Source organism: Condylura cristata, unplaced genomic scaffold (assembly GCF_000260355.1).
Source record: "Condylura cristata isolate star-nosed mole 26May11 unplaced genomic scaffold, ConCri1.0 scaffold00006, whole genome shotgun sequence".
NCBI classification, from domain to species: Eukaryota; Metazoa; Chordata; class Mammalia; order Eulipotyphla; family Talpidae; genus Condylura; species Condylura cristata.
The window spans coordinates 32205067-32231032 of record NW_004567107.1 but is presented as its reverse complement, the minus strand read 5'-3'; the positions used below and the strand labels follow the sequence as shown (position 1 = coordinate 32231032).

The window sequence follows — 25966 nt, the reverse complement described above, 5'->3', positions numbered from 1 at the left end:
ATGCAAGAACTTCCTTGGTATCTCCTGAAGTCACATAAAATGACAACAGTGTTGTTTAAAACAAATATAATAAACAAAGACTTCAAAGAAAATCCCATTAGAGATACCAGGAAAGGAAAGATGTCATTTTTTTTAAACCAAGTAAAGACTATAGTTTGCTTTACTTTCCAGGGTCTTACAATAATACATCATTTTAAATCCACATTCAAACTGGAGGAAAATTCCCGCTGATTATAACAACTGCAGAAGTGGAGTGACCTGGGTGTCTGTCCCCTGAGGACAGGAACTATGGGCACGAGTTGCCCAATAGGCCATTGCATGTCCTCAGAATGCCAATCACAGCCCACATGACCTGAGAGGTGTCATTTAAGTTTTAGATATCTGAAAGCAGTTTCCAAGTGGTAACTCCCTTGGGAAACCAGAAATTAGGGCAAAACAATGAAAGAAGCCAATTCATGCCTTCACATCTCTGAAATGCTCAGGAATTGGTAAAGCTGATTATCTTTGATAGCAGAGGTATAGAATTACTTAAAATTCTGTTTTAAAAACACTTAGACCTCCTAGGTTTATTTGTTGTTCTCACACAGCTTGGACACAATCCCTGGCAAAATACTGAAGATTTATCAACATAAGAGCCAAACCAAAGGAAATCAAAGTATTGAGATAAGTTCTTGGATAGGAAGTAGTAAGAAAAAAGAAAAGAGGGATAGTAACTGACTGATCTTTTTTTTTCTTTAAGATTTATTATCTATTCATACAGAACTGGGGTACAGATCAGAGTTGCGAGAGGTGAGAAGATTCACCAGAGACAGAATGGGGAGCACAATAGGCAGATCGACAAAGTACACTGCTGAGGGGAGCAGCGGGTGGGTCAGGAGATGTCTGCCACACCATGTGGGTCACTTCCCTGGGTAGGGATTGAACTTGTGCTACAGTGGGTATGATAGCTTCATAATGCTATGCTTTAACCTGTTGAGCCACCAGGGAGGGCCTCATAAGTGACTGATCTTATTCTCCCACTCACTTCCAAGAACACAATCTGCCAGAATGTATACTTTTTATTTTTTTTTAAATCGGAGACTAGATTCCTCTCTATTTTTTCTTAGTAGAAAAAAATGTAGAAATATTGACAAATGGGGAGTCCATCACAAAACAGACTGTCTTCTAAGAAAATCTAGCATATATTGAACAAAGATCTTCCAACCAACTTTTAGATTTCACTCATCAACACACAGAAGTGTTTCCTTTGTAAAGTTAAGGATTACCATCCATTTGGAGACAATTACTAGTTGTAAACTTAGAGACCAGAACAGATGACCAAAAAAAGTAAAAATAATCAATACCAATACTAGAAGAAAACTATATTCCCAGAGATATAGGAGAAGTTATTACATCACAAAAATGGTCAAGTTGCTATACTGAAATGGAACATGTAATGGATGATATATAAACATCAGTAGAATGTTTGAAGAATCAATTGGGATATCATCTAGAAATTATAACAGAAAGACAATGAGATGGAAAATTGGAGAGAAGAGATAAGAAAATAAGAGACAGGAGATTATATATGCAAATAGTAGACTTTCTAGAAAGTGGCAATAGCGAAAATGATATGAATTATATAAGAAGGATTTCCAGAAATGAAGAATGTCTATTGAGAATACTGCATAATGGATGAAAATATGTTACACATCAAAATATAGTATCACAAAGTTTAGATTACCAGGAATAGAATTTTAATTCTAACAACTTTCAAAGAGAAAAAGAAAGATCTGTACATAAAAATGGGAATTAGAAGACAGCAAAAACATGTCTTAAAAATTCTAGAGAACCATCTACATACTTCCCGGAAAGCAATAACTGCACACCCCTCGTCCTGGCCTGGGTCTAACTGCTGATGTAAAAATGAGAAGCTCAGAGTTGTCTTGGATTTCTGATTCTCAGGCTCCAGGGCAATGAACTTTTCTGTGAAGCAGATGAAGACTATACATCCAGGACAAATTCAGTCTCATTGGATTCAATGAGCAGTTGCCCCACTATCAACAAGCTATAGACAATTTCATGGATCTAGTGCCTAAGGAAAGGCTGGAAGAAAATCCCAACCAAAGTGATCTGATTGAGCATGTCATCAAGATGCTTTATTTACTGATTGATCCATGCCCATAATGTCCTTACCAGCTTGGCCATCATCCATATGTTGGAAAAAATAGGGAGACTTTGATTACCCATTCATACTGTGACAACCAACCTATCCTTTCCATCAGCTTTTCAGACATCCCGGGTGAGGCCATGGTGAAGCTCTACTGCCTCAAATGCATAGATGTGCACACATTCAAGTGCCTACTTTTGCACTGGTTTTCCTCACAGGGTCTTCATAGTGCATCGGGAGTGCTGACCCAAGTGGCCTACCAGCCAGTTTGTAACCAGGCTCTGTGATTTCAAGATTCCAATGGCCTACCAATTGCAGATCCAAGTGGCCAGCAACTTCAAGAGCTCAATCAAGATGATTTGCTGATGCCCCACTCTACCTTTCTGAGTCTTTGATACCTCCATTCCTTTGCTGCCACCCTTTCAGGAACCCTCTATGGTTTTTCATTTAAATTAAAGGAATCATTATTATAGTGAGAATACTGAAATAAAGTGGGAAAAAAAGGTCAAATAAATTCTTGAGGAAAACATTTCAACCTAAAATTATATAACTACCCCAAGTATCAAGAAAAAGGAGAAAAAGTTATATTGGAATTGGGGGAAATAGGGCTCCAGGGAGGATGATACTCAAAAATAACATTCAAATAAACAAGAAAAAGGAAATAATAAAAGAAAGAAATGGAAATTTTCCTGATATAATTAAATAAATTCAGATTGCACCTCTTTCAGAAAATTGAGAATCAGTGACAGTAACATTGAAATTAAGCAAGCAGAAAATCAAAGTCAATGTCAACTTCATTCAGTGAAAAAAATCATATAAAAAATAAAATGTAATTGTAGTTGTAAAACTCAGTTGTGAATATTATTTGCACAGTCAGAATGATACTGAATGTACACAATAAACTGTGATATAACTTCATTGGTATCATTATGTTGTGAAGGGGTGGGAGTAGGGAGGGTGCATATCTGAGAAGAAACAAATGGAGAGGAAACAAGAGTATAAACTTCCACCTTCTAGGAGGAAGGAAATAGATAATATCTAACTTTTTTAAATAAAAGTTTAAGATGAGTAAATAGCTAAAATAATTCATAGTGATTGTCTCTGGGGAATAGAATTTGGAAGGTAGATTATGGAGAATGAGATGATATATATTTTTTAAGATTTATTTATTTATACAGAACTGGGGTACAGGCCAGAGATGTGGAGGGTGAGAGGATTCACCAGGAACAGAGTGGGGAGCAGAACAGGCAGATCGATGAAGTACATTGCTGAGGGGAGCAGCGGGTGGGTCAGTAGAGGTCTGCCATGCCATGTGGTCACCTCCGGGGCAGACGGGGATCGAACTCATGCTGAAGTGGCTTAAGCTTCTTAGTGCAGTGCTTTAACCCGCTGCGCCACCAGGGAGGGCTGAGATGATATTTTTAAAGTATTAGAGATGAGTAGTTTTATTTAAAAGTAAAAACATTTTAATAAAAAACAAAATTCTGGAAAAAATCTGATGCTGATTCTATTTGTTATAAGATATAAATGGCTTTTATTTTCTTTTAATTATGTCTATTTTGAAAAACTTTCTTCTTTAAGAGGAAAAACATACTTCAACATTTAAGCAACTGTTTTACTAAACTGGAAATAAGAACATTACATATTAACGTTAACATTAATGTATATACCATGTGTTTATGTATGACAACTCCTTTAAAAAAAAACCATTGTGGCCCTCCCTGGTGGCGCAGCGGGTTAAAGCACTGCACTGAGAAACTAAAGCCACTTCCGCATGAGTTCAATCCCTGCCTGCCCCGGAGGTGACCACATGGCGTGGCAGACCTCTCCTGACCCGCCCGCTGCTCCCCTCAGCAGTGTACTTCGCCGATCTGCCTGTTCTGCTCCCCGCTCTGTCTCTGGTGAATCCTCTCACCCTCCGCATCTCTGGCCTGTACCCCAGTTCTGTATGAATAAATAAATAAATCTTTAAAAAAACAAACAAACAAAAAAAAACATTGAACCATCATAAATATAGAAATAAATTATTTGCTTTTAGTTACACACACTGCTTTTGCACCCAAATTGAAGCTACAAGGAAACTTCCAAAATCTCTTTCACTTTTCAAAACAATATTAAGTACATTTAAGGGTAAAATAAACATCACTGTCTTTCAGATAACCTATATTTACTTCCGCTCTCTTTAATCAATGTACAAAATAACACTTTTAGTCATATTCCATGTAAATCTCTGTAACATGGTCATGATTTTTTTTTTTTTGTAGGAGAAGTACTTCTAAGTTTGGGATTGCTGTAGAGTAAGAGTTAAGGAGGAAAAGGTGACAAAAGTGGTATGGTTCCTTGAGGTATCCATTTCATTTGTAAAATAAATCCAATGCATCTTCCTTAAAGAAGCAAGAGAAATGATAGATTTAAATTAACTACCACAGAGCCTGACTTATAGTTGCATGTAGATCTTTTTCCTTTTCTTTTCATATTTTTATCTTTTTAAAAGCACCTAGAATAATGTCTTGAATATGATGGATAGTAAATAGCTATCTGTGGTATAAAACATGTCAGAGTTTCAAAACAAGTTCTTTTTATAAAGGAGCTCATAAAAGACTTACTATTTTGGGGTCTATTCTTACCTGCACTACCCCCAAGTCTCTATTGCAGCAGACACTCCTGGTGGCCTCTGCCATAGTCATGTGCCATGATGTCTCTTAGTGGGAGGAAACTGCTTTCCCCTGCACACTGAAGAAATCAGACATTCATTTGCCCGTCATCCCTTGCTTCCAGAGAATGAGCAAGTAACACAATTCTGGCCAATGGTACCTAAGAGAAAATTGCTGGAAAAAATTTTAGGGAAGCTTTTCTTTCTTAGTAAGTAGAAACCTTTTGTCTTCCCACTCTCATCCCTGGAGAGGATGGCACTTGAAACTACAGGAGTCATCTTGTAACCATGAGGAGAAGCCAAAGAGTCAAAGAGAAGCTGAATCTTATATCACTATCTAGAAGTTATTGTTACATGACAAGAAATAGTATTTAAAACTACGTTCAGTCAGATGTTCTATTCCTTGTAGTCTTAAGTACTTCAAATGTATCCTAGATAAGTGTAAATTGTAGTCTTGCAGTGGACACAGCTTTATAATAACCAAAGTGGTGAATGTGCCAAATTAATAAATGCTTTTCTATTTTATTTGCTAGCTAACCAAGCTTTTTGGCTAAGTTAAGTTGGCTAATTTCCCAATCTCACACTAAGTGGTGGTGGGTCCCTTCAAACCTGACAGTTTGATTTGTTTGATTCTGAACTAAAATCTATTAACGTTTTTTAAAAATTATGTAGTTCACGCTAAAAAAGGAGTTTTCATGTGGCCCAGCAACCCCACTCGTAGGTATCTACCCAAAAGACACAAAAACACTGATTCAAAAAGACACCTACACCCCCATGTTTAATGCTGCTTATTTACAAAAGGAAACACATGGAGTCAACCCAAATGCCCAAAAATAGGTGACTGGATTAAAAAGATGTGGTATACATACACAATGGAATATTACTCAGCAATCAAAAAAACAAACACATGTGTTTTGCAGCAACATGGATGGAGCTGGAGAAGATCATGCTGGTGAAATAAGCCAGAAAGAAAAGGAAAAATACTGGATGGTTTCACTCATTGCAGGCATATAAAGGACCAGGGGAGACAATAATAATAATAATAATAACAATAATAATAATACTGAACAGCTATAGACCAGAGACATTTTATTGGGGTGGAATGGAGATTGGGATCAAAAATGGTGGGAGGAAGGAGGTGCACTGGACTATGGTAATGGCACATGGGTGCTAGGAAGTCCACGTGATTAAAACTGAGACGGAAAAAAGGGACAAAATGATGTAAAAATGAACTATTATAGTATTTTTTTAAAAGTACTGATTGCTGAGTAATATTCCATTGTGTATATATACCACATTTTTTAAAAAAAAGTTATGCAGTTTTAAAAGTTATTAAAAAAGAACTAAAATCATTCTTAATTCTACTTAGAGAAAACTATAGGTAATATCTTGCTGTGTTACCTTCCCAACTTTATTGGCTTTGACTTTAGTTATTATTGCTATTTACTTATGTTTTGACAGTTTAGGATATTCCAGTTCACAAATTAATGGTGTCAGATGGCTGTTAGAAACTGGAAGTTTTCCTATTTACATAGCCAAAGGAGCAGCAGCTTGTTAGCACATCTGAGTGCCCTAACCTAATAATCTGGCATGGAATTTGTCCAGTCCACCATGGAAAGGTAATCATGTTCAAAGTACATGGCTGGAGTTTTAACTCTTCTTGCCTCTGATCAAATCTATTCCCAGCACCCAAGGAAACAGATGCTCACCAGGGACCTTGAAGTTCTTACAGAAAAGGACATTTGTAATGAATCAAAGTAACAATCATTTAGAGTTCACTAGGAAAGGAAAGCTATTTTCTAATACATGGGAAAAGAGAAAGGAAGGTAAAGATGTCTGGGAAGCAAAGCCAAAGAGTGTTAAAAGAACTCAGATAAGTGGAATTTCACCTGTTGGCCCAAATTTACAAGGTGTTCCTCCACCGTCTCAAGTGGTTATATTTCTAGGCTGTGATAATCTCAAAAATCCTTTAATTAAATGTTTCAAAGCATAGAAATATAGATACCTCCACACTCCCATCTCTCATGCTAGCCCTTGAATACTCTGGGCCTCAATTTACTCACTCACTCAATCCTTGGTACCCTGGTAGTGACTATCAGCTGCCAGAACTAGGTATCTATAATAGAACAGTAGTATATTAATTTCCTAAGGCTACCATAACTGCCAAATCTCGGTGGTTTAAAACAACAGAAATGTATTGCTTCATCATTCTGGAGGCTAAAAACTTTAAATCAAGATGTCGGCACATCCATGCTTTCATCAAAGCCTCTAGGGAAGAATCCTTTCTTCTTTTAGTTATTGCTTATTGCCAGTATCCTTGGAATTCTTTTGCTTTTACATAAACCACCCCAGTCGTTGCCTCTGTTTTTCCATGACCATTTTCTCTTTGTGTGTCTTCACATAGCTGTCAATGCGTCTTGTTAGGAAGCCAGGCATCTTGTACCCTCGTGCAGTATGACTTCATCTTGACTAATACATTTGCTGTTCCCAAGTAAGGTCAAAGTCTAAGGCACTGGGAGTCAGTTCTCTTTTTGGAGGAGAACACATGCAACCCATTAAAGTGGCAAGAAAGGTGAAACATCATTTTGTAAAAGGGTGGAGGAATTTGTTCCATGGAATAGAATTTTATGGGATCATAGTGGAAAGGTGTGAGAAGATGGAATTTGGGGGAATCAGGTCATGTAAGATGAAGCAAAGTAGTATGGAAAAGAGTGTTCACTGCATCCCTTCTGAAGTTCACATTGAACAGAAATATTCAAAAGGCTCTAAGTCCTGCAGTGAAAGTTTCAGGGAATGTATTTGCCCACATAGTAACCATTGTCTGTTTTCCCTATCAACATAATGGAGTTCCAAAGGATGTATTTTGTTGACAAAGCGAAAACTGAACTAAAGTAAGTCCACAATAACATCCCATCTCTACTGGTAACAGAATTTTGAGGATTGCTTGGGAAAAGGAAATAATCTGGTGGTGAGATTTTCTAATTTGCTGTCTCAGAAATATTACATAAAACCCTAGAACATGAAAAGGAAGCAGAGCTATTGTGATTTCATCAGCTCTGAGAAAAGATTGGAGGCCTGCCTTTGTTAGTCCTCTGTGCCGCCCCTCCCACTTCCATCTCTGGGGAAATCTCTTAGAACCTTAGGAGTAGGAGAAACATTGGCTGAAAATCCGTAAACTAAAACAAGTCCCTCATTCTTGGATGGGATGACAATAGCTTACAGAACACTGGTCTTCCTCGTTAGCACATGCCTGCTTGGCTAAAGGCTGTTTTCCTGGTTTAGAGATCTGGGTCTGTACAGGTCTCTGGTCCCACCACAGTGTATTTTCCACTGCATTATGCTTGCCTAGTTTTTGTCTTTCTATCACTGTGTACCTCCTTGTAATTACTCTGTTTCTCTGTTGATTCCTAACATCACAGCATCAGTGAACATAATGAACTCTGTTCTTAAGAATCTCCCTGGGACTAGGCATTACATGGAGAATCATTTAGCCCATTACTGGTGCACTAAATGATAGCATCCTAATGGTATGAACAAGTTAATGTTTCTAGCCAGTGTCAAGCGTACTAATAGAAAGTGACTTGGCCACATGCCAGAGTCTGTCTCAAAGATTAATAGCCCTTTATAAAACTTCCTGAATAATGTTTTGTCCCAAACTCAAAATAAAATAAAAATAATTTTGAGAAAAAATGCTCAGCAGATTCAACCTTTTAAGAATTTATCTGAAAGTTTTCAGAAATATTCATCTAACTTGATGAAATGCTAACAATTATTCAAGCTTGTGCATGTCTCTTTGCTAAGGCCTCCTCCACTTGCCAATGTGCCCTTGAGGAACAGAATTACTATAAAAGCCAAAACTTGCATATTAGGTTTTATAAATAATGGAAAGCAAGTAAATGAGACACGGCACGGCAACAGGAGAGTGTGCATTGCTCACAGCCTCCTGAAAGCTCCTGCCTTGTAATGCAGGAATTATCTTAATAAATAGACCCATTTAACATCACCACTTTCTCTTTTACATACAATCCTTACATCAAGGGTTGCTTGCTTACAAGGGACAGAATTGTTTGGGTTTTACAAAAAGTAGATTATTGCTTATTCCACAACAAGCTTTTTTCACTAAAAATAGTAGCAACAGGGCCCTCCCTGGTGGCGAAGCAGGTTAAAGCACAGCACTAAGAAGCTTAAGCCACTTCTGCATGAGTTCCATCCCCGCCTGCCCTGGAGGAAACCCACATGGCACGGCAGACGTCTCCGGCAGACCCACCCGCTGCTTCGTTCAGCAGTGTACTTCGTCCATCTGCCTGTTCTGCTTCCCACTGTCTATGGTGAATCCTCTCACCCTCCGCATCTCTGGCCTGTACCCCAGTTCTGTATGCATAGATAAATAAATCTTTAAAAAAAATAGTAGCAACAATATTGTATAGGCAGTTACCTCATTTTAAAAATAACTGCATAATATTTTATGATAAGACTACCTCAGTTTACTCGACAATTTCCTTTTGTTGTTGGGGCTGTTTTCTTATTCTGTGACAGCATTAAATATTCCCAGTCTTTATAAAAATCTTTATAGGTAAAAGGAAAAATACCTTGTTATAACTGGCATTTCCCTGGTCAACAGCAAGACAGAGTCATTTTGATCTATTCCTTGGCCATTTTGAATTTTCTCTTCTCTCTTGTGCAAATGGTTTTTATAAACACACACACACCTGTGTTGTTTAGTTTTTCTTATTACAAGAATAGCTGGTATATTAAAGAATAGCACAGGACTATCTTTTAAATTTATTTATATATTCCATTATTAAGCGATTTTAAAGTTTGTTTTCATTTTTAAAATATTGTCCTTTATGATTTTTGCTTGTATAGGTTTAGAATTCAGGCCCTCCCTGATTGCACAACAGCTACTGCAGCATGAGTTAAAGCACAGCCACTGCAGACTTCACCTGACTTGCCAGCTGCTGTCCTCAGCACTGCATTTCAGCAAATCTGCCTGTTCTGCTTCCCACTCTGTCTCTGGTGAATCCTCTTACCACCATTCCACCCCACATTTCTGGCCTGTACCCCAGTTCTGTATGTATAAATAAATAAATCTTTAAAAAAGAAAAAAAAATCCTTCTGATTTGAAGGCCATAGATATTTTTCTAAAAGCTTTTGAAATTTTGTTTTATCATGTTTATTTCTTTGTCCCATGTAGTATCCATACTTACGGATGGTGGGGATTCAGTGTTATTTTTTTTCCCCCATGAAAACCAATTTTCCTTCAATCTTGATCTCTTTAATCCCTAAGAGATTTTCTCTACATGGATGTTCCAAAGGCAGATTGCTAACTCGCCCATGTTACGTCACTGGAAGGGGAAATTTGAATGAGTAAGCAGGACAAGAGATTTTAACTGAGTGAAGTCCAACTTGCACAAACCACTTTAACTCTTATCCCTGTCCCACCAGGTATCAAAATTTATTATAAAATGAGAGTAATCAAAAAGAAAATGTGGCCCTTCCCAGGTGGCGCAATCTGTTAAAGGGCAGCACTATGAAGCTAGCCACAACATGAACTCGATCCTGCCCATGGAGGTGACCCACATGGCACAGTAGACCTCTCCTGACTCAGCCGCTGCTCCCTTCAGCATTGTATTTTGTCAATCTGGCTGTTCTGCTCCCCACCCTGTCTCTGGTGAATTCTCTCATTGCCTCTAAATCTTTGGCCTATACCCCAGTTCTATATGCATAAGTAAATAAATCTGAAGGAAAAAAAAAGAATGTGGCACACAAATAGAAGCAAGTAGAGTACAAGAGAAAGTCAGTAACAGATCTACATAAATAGGGTCCATGATCTATGACAAAATGGGGAGTGTTCAAGAGTGAGTCTATATCTAAATAGAAAAAGTAAATATTGGCCATTATATCATACTATGTAAATTATCCATCCTAATGGATTAAAGATCTAGATCTCAAAACTAAAACCCTACTATTTCCAAAAGAAAATATAACTTCATGAGCCTGAGTTGTACAGAAATTGCAATTTATAAAGGAAAACATTAATTACTGAGCTATACTGCAATGAAGAACTGCTGTTCATTCAAATATATTGCTAAATCAAAAGGTAATTCCTTCCTCTGCTTACTTTAATTATTTTCAACTTTTCATTGATACTCTGAAACTTGATTAGTATGGTACTTGAGATGGTTTTCTTCAGGCTTATCTTGCCTGAAATTCATTAAAATTTTCGGACATAGAGTTTTATTCTTATCATCAAATTCATTCAATCATTTCTTCTAAGTTCTATACCTTTTCTTTTTTAATTTATAGATATTTTACATCATTTTTCTTTTTCCTTCTCTTTTTACAACGTTTGCTTTCTTTTCTCAGATGCAGTCCCCATAGAATTTCCACTACCAGTTCACCCTTGCACCATAATCCCTTGTGCTCCTCCCACACTTCCTCAGTGCAAGCCCTTAAAATAATAATTTTAAAAACCACACACAACAAAGGGCTTCCCTGGTGGCACGAAGGGTATAGTCTCAGCACTATGAAGCTGTCTGCAGCCACTGCAGCACAAGCTCAATCCTGGGCCAGGGAGGTGACCCACAGACATTCCTGTCTCACCAGCTGCTCTCCTCAGCAGTGTATTTCAGTAGATCTGCATGTTCTGCTCCCTACTTTGTTTCTGGTGAAACATCTCGTTCCTACACCCCACCTCTTGTATGCATAAATAAAATCTTTTTAAAAACAACAAAACAAAACAAAAATAAACAGACAACTATAAATCAGAGACATTCTGCGGGGGGAGGGAGAGGAAGAAGGATATACCCTCTCTCTTTTGGACTCGCAGTCCCAATATTTTCACTGCTTGAAATTTTCTCAAAGGTCACCTAGGCACCGGTTTTTTTTTTTTTTAGCATTTATTTCTATCTATGCTTTATTTGGGACAATGCCTACTAGTAAGTCTTCAATTTCACTGATGTTTTTATTTGTAATATAGGACTGATAGGCTAGTCAATCCAGTAAATTTTATTTTTTATTATACTTTTCAACTTGTGCTAATTAGCCACATTCCTAAATTAGGACCTTTCTCAGTTCTCTGAGATGCTCTGGGTGCTCAATAATTTCTCCTTACTCAAGGTGGTCAGGACTGAAACGTGTCCCACCCTGTGCCATCTCTGGAGGGTGTTCATTTCCCAGCACACGGGTAATTGTCTTTCCCTGGCAGTAGCTCCTTTGGTCTTATGAAATCTAACCCTTTGTGTCAACAACATGGCTTTTGGTCAACATTCAAGGAATTCTAAACAGAATTCTGGATAATCTATACAGAGGTCCTGTTTTCTGCACTGATGTTTGGGTGATTTCCAGCCTCTTCAGTGTCCCTGATTTCTGATCCCAGTCAGGGATAAAGGCAAGTCAAGTTATTTACATATTCAGAGAGAAAAAACTACTCTACCATGCGACAATAGGTAGGTGGTGTAAAATGAATGTGATACCTCTGAATAAGCACTTTTTCATTTATTATGCAATTGCTTATCTGTATTTATAATTAACAATATATATGTTTACATTCCTTTCAGTTTACATTTAATATGTAACAAAAGCTTTATGGCATACTATTTAGTAAAAGTATTTGAATGCATATTAAACCTTAATGTAATAATGTAAATACTCACCAGGGAAGAGAGGAGTTCTTGGTTCCCTTCTGGAGTTTATTTTTCTCTGTTAATAGGATGTTTGTCTGTGTGTTTTCTTTTTCTGCTTTTCTGCTTAGGGAGAAGATGGGTTTTCTTTGCCCCCTTCTTCAGTCACTTCCTATCTGACTTAAGAGTGTAAGTGCTATAACAGCCACAGTGGTATGAGTGAAGAGTACAAAGAATGACATCTGGATTCTGAGAGGGAGGAGCAGAGAGGAGAAAGGAGAAGCCCTGGGAAGTTAGATGTGGCCTGCATAGAAGCCAGGGTGCTGCCAAAGAGAACCAGCTGAAACTCGGCAGTTGAGATTCCCCAAAGCATCAGTGATGTCATCTGGGATGCAACACATCGAAGACATTTCAGATGGCGGACAAAGATGAACCTAGAGCTCTTCTGTAAGCCAATGACTAGTCTGCCCCAAGACATCAGGAAGGAGAATGAAGTATAATAACTGGGTAAAGTTCTCTTGACAGGGTAAGATTTCCGGCCAGTAGTTTGATAACTGAGAAGGCTGGGTGGTGGGGGGGGGGGGAGTGTCACTGATGAGCTGATGTAATGGACAGTATCCAGTGGTTTCTGGAGGACACTGCTCTGTTATTATGATGGGAGTTTTAGTCACGAGCCACGTGCCCTGGGTGTTACTGAGATGTCTAGGGTAGGCGAAGGACTGCCTAAGAGCCACTGAAGTGCCATAGCATGAAATTATTTATTGTGCCTCTTAATGAGCTATTTTGAAAACAAAGTAATATCAATGAGTACAGCAGGCTCATGGGGTGGGGGGAGGGGATTTGGGGTGGAAGAACACATCATGAAGCATGATGCTACATACAGCACAGCCATTGGCTGCAAACAGGTGTGGGAGGATGTCACTGCCTAGAGCCAGGCTTGTCAGCCCAAGAGAAAGGAGCTGCCATTGTAGTGCAGAGCAAGTAGGAAAGAGAAGAAAGGGAAACCAAACACCACTGAACCTCTGTCCTCACCTACTGAGACTGCTAGGCTCTGCTTAGACTGTATATCATTCCCTGCAGCATCATGGAGAAAGCCTGTCTTTGCAGAAACTCAGGATGTTTGTGGCTCTCATTTCATCTGTTTCCATTCTCTCAGGGATCACAGTCTTGAGATGTCTATCAAACATTGTCTAAAAACAGCTAATTACATGTACATATATTTTTAACCACAAGGATTATTAGTCAGGTGCCAATTACCTTGTCACTGCTAAAAATTACTTGGAACTCATTGGTGAGAACCTTCCTCTTACGCTAGATCAAAACATTTCTATTCAATATGTGAAATCAAGATTAGGAATTCTTAAAGAAGGCCAGTGGTAAATGGACTCAGAGAGATACACTATATTTTTTTCATCTTTTATTCGCTGATAATATTGTATTCTCTGATTATTTTTAAGGTTTTCCTCTTTTCACTATGATGATCCCATTTAGGAATTAAGTATTTTTGCTTATCCTACTCAGGATTAATAATTTTTCTTTTGTCTGAGAATTGATTTTATTAGTTACCAAAAATTCTTTAAATTGTTAGATTAAAACTGTTTTATTAGGTACCAAAAATTTCTACTCCTAAGCAAACAAAAATTACCTCCTCACCGTCACTTTCGTTATTCTCCTTTGGAGAAGTTATGTCAATTACATTTTTTTCTTCTTTTCTTCAGTCTATTACTTTCCCTCATAATTCTCTTAGTAAGGCTATACTTTACACAATTTCTTGACTCTATTGTCTGTTTTACTGTGACTTCAGCTGTATCTAACGTGCTGTTTAACCTGCTCTATAAGTTTATAAAAACTTCAATACCTATATATATATATTTTTTTTTTAAAGATTTATTTATTTGTACATACAGAACTGGGGTACAGGCCAGAAGCTCAGGGGCGGCGAGAGGCTTCACCAGAGACAGAGTGGGGAACAGAACAGGCAGATCGACGAAGTACACTGCTGAGGGGAGCAGCGGGCGGGTCAGGAGAGGTCTGCCACGCCATGTGGTCACCTCCAGGGCAGGCGGGAATCGAACTCATGCGGAAGCGGTTTTAGATTCTCAGTGCTGTGCTTTAACCCGGTGCGCCACCAGGGAGGGCCAACCTATATATTTTTTAAAAACTGTTTTCATTGACTTACATTTGATCACTGGAAGCAAGCTAAGTGAAGAGCTTAGAACAGAGAAGAATTACATGTCAGTGCCTTTTGTAAACTGAGCTGGGGCAGAAAGGGATCTAGGATGGTCCCTCGACCTGATCCCTTCCAAGCAAAGACATCCACGGTGTCCCTGACAATCTGGCTCAGGGAGCAGGACACTCTGCTGGTCCTGTGCATTGAAGATGGCGTGCCCACCCCTCACTTCTGCCAGCATCAGAAGCTCCATCTTCTGGCTCTGGTTGTTACCCTTCTTTTTGTGACCTCAAATAATGCCATCATTATTTGATGGCATCAGTTCTGCAATAGCAGAAATGCAGTCTCCACTGCTGTTTTGTATGTTTGGACCTTCACAACCAGTGGTTCCCAGATAACCCAGTTCCTTCATGTCCACCAAAGATCTGTTTCACCAATTATAGCCCAGGCCACACAATACTGCTGGGCATGCTTGGCCTGAAGGGATGTAAGTAGATGGATGGAGCTAGCCCCACAGTTCTGTATAAGGGCATGAGGGATGACCTGTGGAGCCCTGTATTGCCACCGCTCCATACCAGCCATGGCCCTGGATTTTTCCATGAAGATGTGGCCACAGCCATCTCAGACTGTCCTGGTACCAAGTGAAAGTCCAGAAGGACATTATAGCACACTTGCATGACACCATGGAGGTTGCAGTCTACTACTGAAAGGATCTCTTTGCTACTGCCCCCAGAGGATGGTGCAGGCCATAGAATCTTTGAGTCCAGTGATGAAAGTAAAGTACTCATCTCCAATTTTCTTGATTTCCAACAAGTTTGCTCCTGTGCCAACATTTTGCTCTTTTTTATTTTATATTTATTTATATCATTTTTCCTTTTTGTACAATGCATGCTTTCTCCTCTCCGTAGTCCCTATAACATTCCCACCACCGGGCCCTACCGGATGGTGCAACAGGTTAAAGCACAGCACAATGAAGCTACCCACAGCCACTGCAGTACAAGTCCAAACCCCAGCCAGGGAGGTGACCCACATGGCATGGCAGACCTCTTCTGACCCACCCACTGCTCCCCTCAGCAGTGTATTTCAGTAGATACACCTGTTATGCTCCCCGCTCTGTCTCTGGTGAATCCTCTCACCCCCCTGCACCTCTGGTCTGTACCCCAGTTCTTGTATGCATAAATAAATAAATCTTTTAAAAAAATTCCCACCACCAGTTCACCCATGCACCATTATCATAGTCCCTTGTGCTTTTCCCTCCATGCTCTCCCTCTCCCTCCCACTCCACTGCAGAGTGTCTCTGATTTATAGTTGCCTGTTAATTTTGTTTTTTAATACATTATAATTATTTCCTCCCTGATTCCTTATTTGTTTCCCCTACATTCCTCCTATAAGTGAAACCATCCGTATTTTCCTTTTTCTATCTGGTTTATTTCATTGAGCATAATCTCTTCCACCTCCATCCATGTTGCTGTGAATGGTAATGAGCTTATCTTTTTTTTGTGTATATATATATATATATATACACACACACACAATGGGATTGATCCAGTTATCTATTGTTTCCATATCTTACCTATTATAGTGTTGCAATAAACATAGGAGTGCAGACATCCTTTTGAATTAATGTTTTTTGTCCTTCGGATAGATTCCTAGGAGTGGAATTTCTGGGTTATATGGTAGCTCAATTTTTAGTGATTTGAGAAACCCACACACAGCTTTCCTTAGTGGTTGGGCTAGTTTGCATTTCCACCAGCAGTGTAGAAGCGTTCCTTTTTCTCATATCCTCTCCAGCATTTGTCGTTTTTTGTTGTTGTTGTTGTTGTTGTTTGTTTTTTAATATGTGCCATTCTTGCTGGTGTAAGGTGGTATCTCATTGTGGTTTTGATTTGCATTTCCCTGATTACATGTGACAACATCTTCTTCTCTTTGTTCCTCTCGCTGGCTATCTAGGCCCCACAGGCTCTAATAATGCAGTTATTACCTGTCTTCCCAACTCTTCCAATAGCTGTGAAATTGGCCTATATGAGGTAGTGCTGAGCTAACTCTGAGACCTTTTTTTGTGATGACAAGGTTAGGTTTTAGGTGAATAATCTCCTCACAGAGTTTTTTAATGTACTCTGCTTCCATTTGGAGGATTCAGGTGAAGTCTTCCTCTCATGTGATCTGAATATAAGTCTGGCTTTCTCCTTTCTTATATTCCAGAGAAGACTCCAGCAGCACAACGTGAGAGCTGTGGATTTGTGGATGGTTATGAGGGTGCAAGTGTTCCCCATTTGTGGATGGGTCACATGCTTGTTAACCATGACACCTCATAAGATACACAAGTCTTCTGGCCCTCCCTGGTGGCGCAACGGGTTAAAGCAGTGCACTGAGATGCTAAAGCCACTTCCTCATGAGTTCGATCCCCACCTGCCTGGGAGGTAACCACATGGCGCAGCAGACCTCTTCTGACCCGCCCACTGCTCCCCTCAGCAGTGTACTTCGTCGATCTGTCTGTTCTGCTCCCCACTCTGTCTCTGGTGAAGCCTTTCGCTGCCCTTGAGCCTCTGGCCTATACCCCAGTTCTGTATGCACAAATAAATAAATCTTAAAAGAAAAAAAAGATACACGAGTCTTCAATGATTGCCCAGGTATCTTTTCTACCTTTACATATTTCTTGAAATTAATATTCTTCCAACTATTATCCTCAAACTATACAGTTTTGACAGCATCCAGGGTAATGCTGAAAGTCAAAGAGGATCATCGACTGATTGCTGATTGGTAGTAATGGAGTTATTGATGTTGTTCAGCATCATATTTCAGTTATTGACATTGACATGGGATCTGATTTTCTTAAGAGTGCTATTCATATCACCCCATGCCTTCCAGTAAGCACTGACTACCACTATTGGATGCATCTGCTGCTCAAGGAAGTACCTCGCCACAGACTGCCAGAATAATCACTGATGTGGTCCCATCTCCAACCTCTTCATCCTGTGTCTGTCAATTTCAGTCATGGACTTCGCTGCTGGATATTGGACTTGGAAACTCATGAAGAATGCATCATTTGGTAGTCACGATGCTTCTCCTTGGTCCAAAAGTATCTTCATCATGGCCTTGGGCCCCAAACATGCTTAGATGATATCTACAATAGTCTTGGCATCATTGATGTTTCCAGATTGAACTTCTTGTCCCCATTCATGTTTTGTGTTCTGGCATAGTCTGACAATAGCTGGTCTGATGTAAAGCTGGCAACCCAGGGATGAGGAAACCACCAGCATCTTCTGGAGAGAGAGAACCAAAGCAATACTTAGGTTCTTTACTGCTAGAAAAATTTAATTCTTCTCAAACATTATTTGCTCTTTTTTCTTTCTTTTTTTAATAGCTGCCTCATATTCTTGATATAATCCATTAGCTACTTTGATTGAGACTGTAAGTAATGAAAGGCCAAGTGCAAATTCTTTAAGCTATACGCATGCAGACCAGATAATAGAAAATTCAGAGAAGGGCAGCACAAAAATAATCAAATTCAGTAGGCCAATGCTATTATGAAGAATCTAGGGGCATCTCAGTTTCTGCTCTTAAGCTTAAATATTTGGCTTTCATCCTCTGTCTTTCCCCTTATGGTCACAAGATGGCTACAGCAGCTCTCAGCCTCTCACCCTCGGGCAACTGTCACTTTATATGAGCAATGAAGACTTTGTCAAATATCTACAGTAATTTTCCCATGTCGTGTTGACCAAAATTGTGTCACATGTTTTCCCAAATTAGAAGGTGATGGAATTTCCATGACTGACTTAGACAATTATGGTTTGTCTCATAAGGCTGGGGAGGAGGCCAGTATCTCCTCAAGTTCATGGTTATTTACAATCTAAACAAAAGTAGCATTTTGTTCCAGGTAAGAAATTTGGTGCACAATCAATAATACCTTCCACTGTGTATATTCTTTTAGAAAAAGAGGATTGTTTGGATTATTTTATTTTTTATATTCTTAGGGTCACAAATCTCCTGATTATCTGCTGACTATCTCAGAGATGAGTTGATCACTTCTTCATGAGGCTTGTAATTTTCTATATTGAACAAATAAAAACTTCATTATGGATATTTTTTTCCCCTGGTGAAAATTTTACAAGCACAAAGTCATAAAACTAGTCTATGGTTGATTGTTGGTTTATTTAAATACTTCCCAAGAGTTTTCACAAGTCTGAGGCCTATATTTATATTAGTATTCCAGTGTGGAAAAGCCACACTAAATGTGCAATATAAATTTTATTCCATCTTTTTTTAAAGTTTTATTTATGAATACAGAACTGGGGTACTGGCCAAAGGTGCAGGGGTGGTGTGAGGACTCACCAGAAACAGAGTGGGGAACAGAACTGGCAGATCAAGTAAGCACACTGCTGAGGGGAGCAGCAGGTGAGAAAGGAGAGGTCTGCTGCACCATATAGATCACCTCAGGGGCCGGGGATTGAACTTGTACCGAAGCAGCTGCAGCTAGCTTACAGTGCTGCTTCCTAACCTTGTGCCACCAGAGAGGGCCTTATCCCCTACTGTGTGTGATCCTAAAGAGGGATTTTTGTGTCATATGTTTGTTTAGTTCTACCTTGATAATCACAGAGTCAAGTTCTCTCTTGGCTTTCCAGAAAATTAAGTATAGTGTATTCGTTCTAATTTTCTAGTAATGTTCTCCCTCCCAAAGACCTAGTTTTATCCAGGAATTATCTTTCAGGACCACTTCCTGGGAATACCATTCACATGGAAACTATCAGTTACCATTTACATTGTGCTATTTTCTCTAGGCTGGTGGAGATCAATTCAAAGCTCATAGCCCTAGGGACAGAGCTCTCCCTTCTAGGGGATATCTTGTTTTTGTTTTATCCTCTGTTAAGTATACAGTTTTTTTTTAGATTTATTTATTTATGCATACAGAACTAGGGTACAGGCCAGAGGTGCAGGGGCAGTGAGAGGATTCATCAGAGACAGAGCAGGGAGCAGAAGAGGCAGATGGACTAAGCACACTGCTAAGGGGAGCAATGGGCAGGTCAGGAGAGGTCTGCCACGCCATGTGGATCACCTCTGGGGTGGGGATCGAACTCATGTGCTGAAGTGGCTTTAGCTTCTTTAGTGCTGTGCTTTAACCCGCTGCACCACCAGGGAGGGCCCTGTTTTGCATTGTCTTTAATAGGGTATTTCCAACCCTTTTAAAATGACACTCTCTTTTAATGTGCACATTTTACTCCACCTGTACATAAAATACTGTCTGCTTTTTTTTTAGATCTATACAACTGCATTTGGAATGGCATGGATATTAGAAAAGACAAGACAGGAACAACCTGGCATTGGCAAGCGTTTGCCTTTTCACAAGAAATTAGAAAAGTTTTGAGTAGCCCATTTGTGTGTCAAAAGGGCTGGCAAGTCAGCTTGTGGTTTGGACAACAGGCCAGGGACAAAGACATCCAGAAAGGAGACCTGAAGTCAGGAGCTTCCTGGAAGTCACCCTTCACAGCAGCATGTTCTCTGACCACAGGGAACAACCTGAGCAGCCTTATACTTTTCTCCCTTCTGCTTCCAGGGCCACAAACTAGAAGTGAAAATAAGTGTTTTGAAAAACATATGTACATAGAATGTGACAGAATCCGAACTCAGTGTAACAGTAGAACAGAGGTCAAGCAACTACAAGAAAACCAGTCCATTTTAGGGCTCTGCTAGGCTTTCAAGAGCCACTCCCACAAAAAATACTAAAGTCAACCAGTTTATTAGAATGGGTTATTTTCCCACAAAAACTAAGGGATTGGCTTCCTTGTTTTGTTTTGTTTTTACACTGACCAAAAAAAAAAAGTCATTGCACAGAAGAGTTTCAAATACCTCTGTATGGTCGAGTGCCTTTCTGTGTTCATGGGTGCCTGAGGCCTATTTATTTTGGGAAGCATATTGGTGTTCATTTCCACTAGAAAATACCAGAAGGAAGCCAGATAATTTTTTTTCCCACAGAGAGGAGCAATAAATATTTAAAAAATGCATATTACAAAGGCAGATAAGTGACAAGGAGGAACATGTCAAGAAATATTACCACTTTTGTTTCAGAAACATGGTGCTGTGTCCCTGAAATCAGAAAAACTGATTTTGTTGTAAGGAAATGGCAATTTGAAAGTCATCTATTTCTAAACCTCAGGGGTGGTACTGTGAACCTATCCAAGGGCCTGAGATCTAAATACAAAAGAAAAAGAAAATGGAAACTGGGGGTGGAGAAGAGCCCAATTTAGAAAAAGGAGCAATTCTGCTAAAGAAAAGCTACAGTCTTGTACTAGGGAGGAGACATATTCAGGCATGGTTATTTGAATTGCTAATAGATTCCAAGTGGACAATAAGTTATGAACTAAGTCATAAAAGGCATACATGTGAATTTTCTGTAACTACTCTATAGAGATGTTGATTTCACATAGTTGTTCTTTATACTGGAGAAAGTGATGGCTGTAAGTGTACCCTCATCACTGAGCATTTCTTCAACACCTGCATGGCTATTAAAATAAGTTCATCCAGAAGAGACAAAATTCTCAGCCATTAAGACCTAGAATCCTAGACCAAAAGAACCTATTTGACACAAGCTATGCAATCTCTATAGACTGACATATTCCGGATAGAGACCGAAGTGCTCTGAAAAATCAGAATTTCCATGCTAACTTATGTTATGACCTCCCTTTTTTGTAATATCAAAATATTCTAAGTAACCATCAGCTTACAACCGGATTGCCTTAGCCTCATAAGGCACTGCCTGGCTGGTGAGCAAGCACTGCCAAGACAGAAAATTCCTCTAGAAAGCAAAAAATAATGTTACAGCTGACTGATTAATAAAAACAATTATAACACAATCAATATTGTAAGACAAGGCAGTACTAGAACATGCTAAAAAATAATGAAAGTTCTTTTACTGCACGGACCAGAACCCAAATCTTATCACTCTACTCTCTTACTTAAGCTTTTATTGCTCAGTCTTTAAATGAGGAATCTTACTATCTCCCTTAGTGATTTATCTACTAGAAAACTCCTCCAGCCTAGTCTTCAACCTTACTTTACCCTCTTTCACAACTTCTTCTTGGCCCGCGACCTCACCTTATCCCCCTTCACATCTCCAGCCCAGCCACCACCCTAGCCCTCAACTTTATTTTACCCTCTAGAATGTCTCAATGAGAATGAAGATCATTAAGTAGCATTTAAGGTTTAAAGGGACTTTATTTAGCCAATCAACACTGTAGTAAATATAACAATGTTAGTCTTAAATTTTATGAATTTATGTACCTATCTTAACTTTAATAGATTGATTTTAAGAATAATGAATGTTATATCTCAGCTAAAGGGCAATACGACCCTAAACTGTTCTTAGGAAAAAAGAGCCCAGTTCATGTGCTGATGTCATTCCATTGCTTGCTCCTAATTCATAAAATAAACTTCTGCTAAAGGCAGAACAGGAACACTTGCACCCAACTCCGATTCCCGTGTCTTCCTCGCTCCCCTTTCCCCTTTTTCTCTTTTTTCCTCCTTTTTTAGGAATCTCCGCTTGCCAATGCCGCTCCCACCTTGAGACCCTGAAGTCTGACTATAGAACTGAGGCAGCCAGAGGAGAAAGGTAAGAGGAAAGAAGTAAGGGGGTGGGGGATGGGAGCACAACGGACATGGTTCTGCCCCCCAATAATCCGCGGTCGGGGAACAAAGGGTCTCCAACACCTATTGGAACTTATAACCAAAGATAGGACAGATGATGACTCATAGCAACTCATATGATTTTTGGCTTTTGACAACAACTGCCCAGTCTCTGGGACAGAGAGGATGCAGTAGATAATCTCTATGCAGTAGCTAACCTCTGAGATCCACTGACATGGTGAATATACACTCCATTTCCTATGACACATATCAATCTATTCAATTAAATTGACACAAAATTCCTCTTTGAATAATCTTTCCATAGAAATAAAAGCAGTAAGACTTTAGTCCCAAAACGTTTAAAGTGGTAACCACCAATGGCTATCATTAGGGATGGTCAAATGAAAATTGATATTTCCATTTTATGAAATATTACATAACTGATTTAAATTAAATATATATATATATATATTTACATTATTGTCCATGTCTATACAATGACTGGTATCTCCTTAGGTGTAATCCCCATAAAATTCTCACCACCAAGTCACTTGTGAATCTGACGTCACTATAGTCTCTTTGTGTTCTTCCCTCCCCTGTTTTGAACCCTCTCCCTCTGCCTCCCCTGTTGTATGTTGCTGATTTAAAGTTTGCCTGCTATATTTTTTCCCCCTTACCCTTTGTTTGGTTTCCCTTTATGCCTCCTATAAGTGAAACCATCTGATATTTTTCTTTTTCCTTTTGACTTATTTGACTAAGCATAATCCCTTCCAGCTCCATCCATGTTGCTGCAAATGGCATGAATTTATCTTTATTGATTGCTGAATAATATTCCCTTGTGTATATGTATCACATCTTCTTGATCCAGTCATTTGTTTTTGGACATTTAAGTTATTTTTGTATCTTAGCTATTGTAACAGTACTGCAATGAATATAGGACTGCAAGTTTCCTTTTGAACTGATGTTTTTGAGTCCTTTGGGTAGATACCTAGGAGTAGAATTGATGGGTCATATGGGAGATCCATTTTTTTAGTAAATTGAGGATTGGACCAGTTTGCATTCTCACCAGTCATGGAATAGGGTTCTTTTTTCTCTACATCCTTACCAACATTTGTTGTCATTAGTTTTTTTTTTTTAATATAGGCCATTCTTGCTGGTGTGAGGTGATTTCTCATTGTGGTTTTGATTTGTGTTTCCCTGTTGGGTATTTTTTCATTTCCCTGTTGGTCATCTGCATTTCTTCTTGGGAAAAGTTTCTTTTTAGATATTCTGCCCATTTTCTGACTGGATTCTTTGTTTCTGTTGAGTTGTGTATGCTTTTTATAGGTCTTTCATATAAGCCCCTTATTAGCTGTGTGGAGTGTGAATATTTTCTCTCAATGTGTAGGGTATCTCTTCATTTGGGCTACTGTCTCTTTTAATACAGCTGTTTTTAAATGAGTTAGGCCTCTAACTATTAATGGCAGGTATAATAGCTCACATTTTTTAAATGCATATGATGTATCAATTTTGTGCTGTACAAAATGATCTTATAAAATGCAAAGTACTATTTTCCCCAATTTTATTTTACAAATAAGGGGACTAAGCACAAATTTGGTTAAATAATTTATCAAAAAGGTAGTTATCAAGGAGCTACAATTCAAGTCTAATCAGTTTGACTCCAGAGTCTATACTTTATAACAGCTTATAAGTTGCAGTGAAATGGAAAGTAAGGCATTTCAATAATCAACAATCAAAAACACTGAATAGTGTGCTTATGTGTTAGTGTAAATTCGCATGAATGTAAGGGAAAAAGTGGAGAGCCGCAACCAGATTATTAACATGGTTTTCCATGTGGGATGGGGTGGGATGAATGGAGTGGAAGAACTTACAACTATATATTTTTGGTTTGCTTTCAGGTTATAGACATATTTAAAGCACATGTTTACTTACTATAACTCTAACTGAAAAAGTCACTTGTGCTTCCATAGTACATTCCAGCATTCCCTCCACCCAAAGAACATTTATTGTATATAAGCTAAAAGGTAAGCACTAAATCAGAACTAGGGATACAAAGATACCTAGAGGAGATTTACTGAGTGCAGGAGACAGAAAAGAGGGGCATGTGTTCATTTGTTGTTTGAACAAGAGTAATAATAATAATGAAGTTAACAGACAGGTATAAGAGTGGTTTTGACTTCACTATTATTGCCTCCTTCTAAAATTCTATTTTATTTTACTTCAGTTTAGTTTCTAGATTACAGAAAAAAGATCCTTCAGCTACAGGAATCTATGATTATGGGGCAATTAAGTGTTCATTAAGAGATTTTAGAACACATGAAGGAATATGAAAAAATTGGCTCTAAGTGTGGATAAAACTAGACATTAGCATGACCCAGAGGAGGGGTTAATAAATCATTGCTTTGAGCTAAATCCCACTTATCACCTGCTTTTATAAATAAAGTTTTATTGGAACATATATATTCGCTTACATGCTGTGTGTGGTGGCTTTCACAGTACATACAGTTGAGTCATTGTTCCAAAAATCTATGATGGTCAAGAAAAAAGTATTTGGCTGTCTCTTTACAAAAAACTATCTACTTCTTCTGTTACTGAACACTGGAAGGAACCATATGTGAGGAAACATTACTTTTTAAATCACTAGACAAGACAATGAAAGGCTCTCTCATAAAGCATAGGTTCAAAAACATGGCTAAAACTAGAGAATTAAGTAGAGCCTCTGCCACACTTGCCAGCACACACTATTTGTCCCTGCAGAGAAAGGATGGGCGGTAGCCTGATCATTTACATATGTGATCTCTTGGAATAGAATGAAAATTAAGAGTACTGTTTTGTAATCTTCATACTAAAGAAATTTTGGATAAGGCAATTTTTTTAAAAGAGGAGGGGGATGCAGACCTGTACATTGAGAGGTATGTTTAGCCATGTCCTCCCAGTTATGAGCAACAAAAATGTCTCCAGACATTGACAAATTTCATTGGGAGAGAGCAAAATCCCCTATTAGAGACCAGTGGAGAAAAGAATGGCCAGCCTGTCTCTGGCAAGCAGACTCTGACTTGTTCTGAGGGAGAAAAAATAAAAAACTAACCAATGAATAGCCAGCATTCTCACCAAGCTAATTAATAACCCTGTGCTTCTCAGTAGCCCACTAACAGCTGGGCAGATACAATTGAAGCTTTGGTTGCACTTTCACTTTGGTTTTTGATTACCTTTCAATCTCTTTGGAGTGGTAAACAGAGATTAAGGTCCATGAATGGTGGGCTACCCTCCACTCATGCAGAGGTTAATTCTTTGTGTCAACCTGACAAAGCTAAGGAGTGCCCAGTTCGTGAAACATTAATTCTAGGTGAATGTGTGAAGATGGGTTTGGAAGAAATTAGCATTTGAATAGATTAAGACCAATTGCCCTCACCAATGTGAGCAGGCATCTTCCAATCAACATAGAGCCCACAAGAACAAAAAGGCAGAGGAAGTCAGAGTGTGCTCTCTTGCTTATCCTGGGAGATCCAACTTGTCCTGCCCTCAGACATCAGTGGTCCTGATTTTGAGGCTTTTGGGTCTGGAATGAAACTATGGACACCAGCCATCCTGGGCTTCCAGTTACAGAGAGCAGATAGAAGGACTTCTTACCTCCATGCCTCCAGAATAGAGGGAGCCTATCACTCATTAGAACTCAGTCTCTCTTCCTGGGACTCTAAAACAAGGTAAGTCAAGACAGGGTAAGTTGCTTACCAAATCAGAGCCCAAATATATAT

The 25966-nt window shown here is 38.9% G+C and overlaps 2 pseudogenes; one reads left to right on the top strand and one right to left on the bottom strand.

The window, feature by feature from the left end:
• LOC101628137 overlaps positions 1–2515 on the top strand; it is a 28996-nt pseudogene extending 26481 nt beyond the window's left edge.
• Positions 2516–12717: 10202 nt separating this feature from the next.
• On the bottom strand, positions 12718–25847 carry LOC101627912 (annotated as a pseudogene).
• Between the last annotated feature and the right edge of the window lie 119 nt (positions 25848–25966).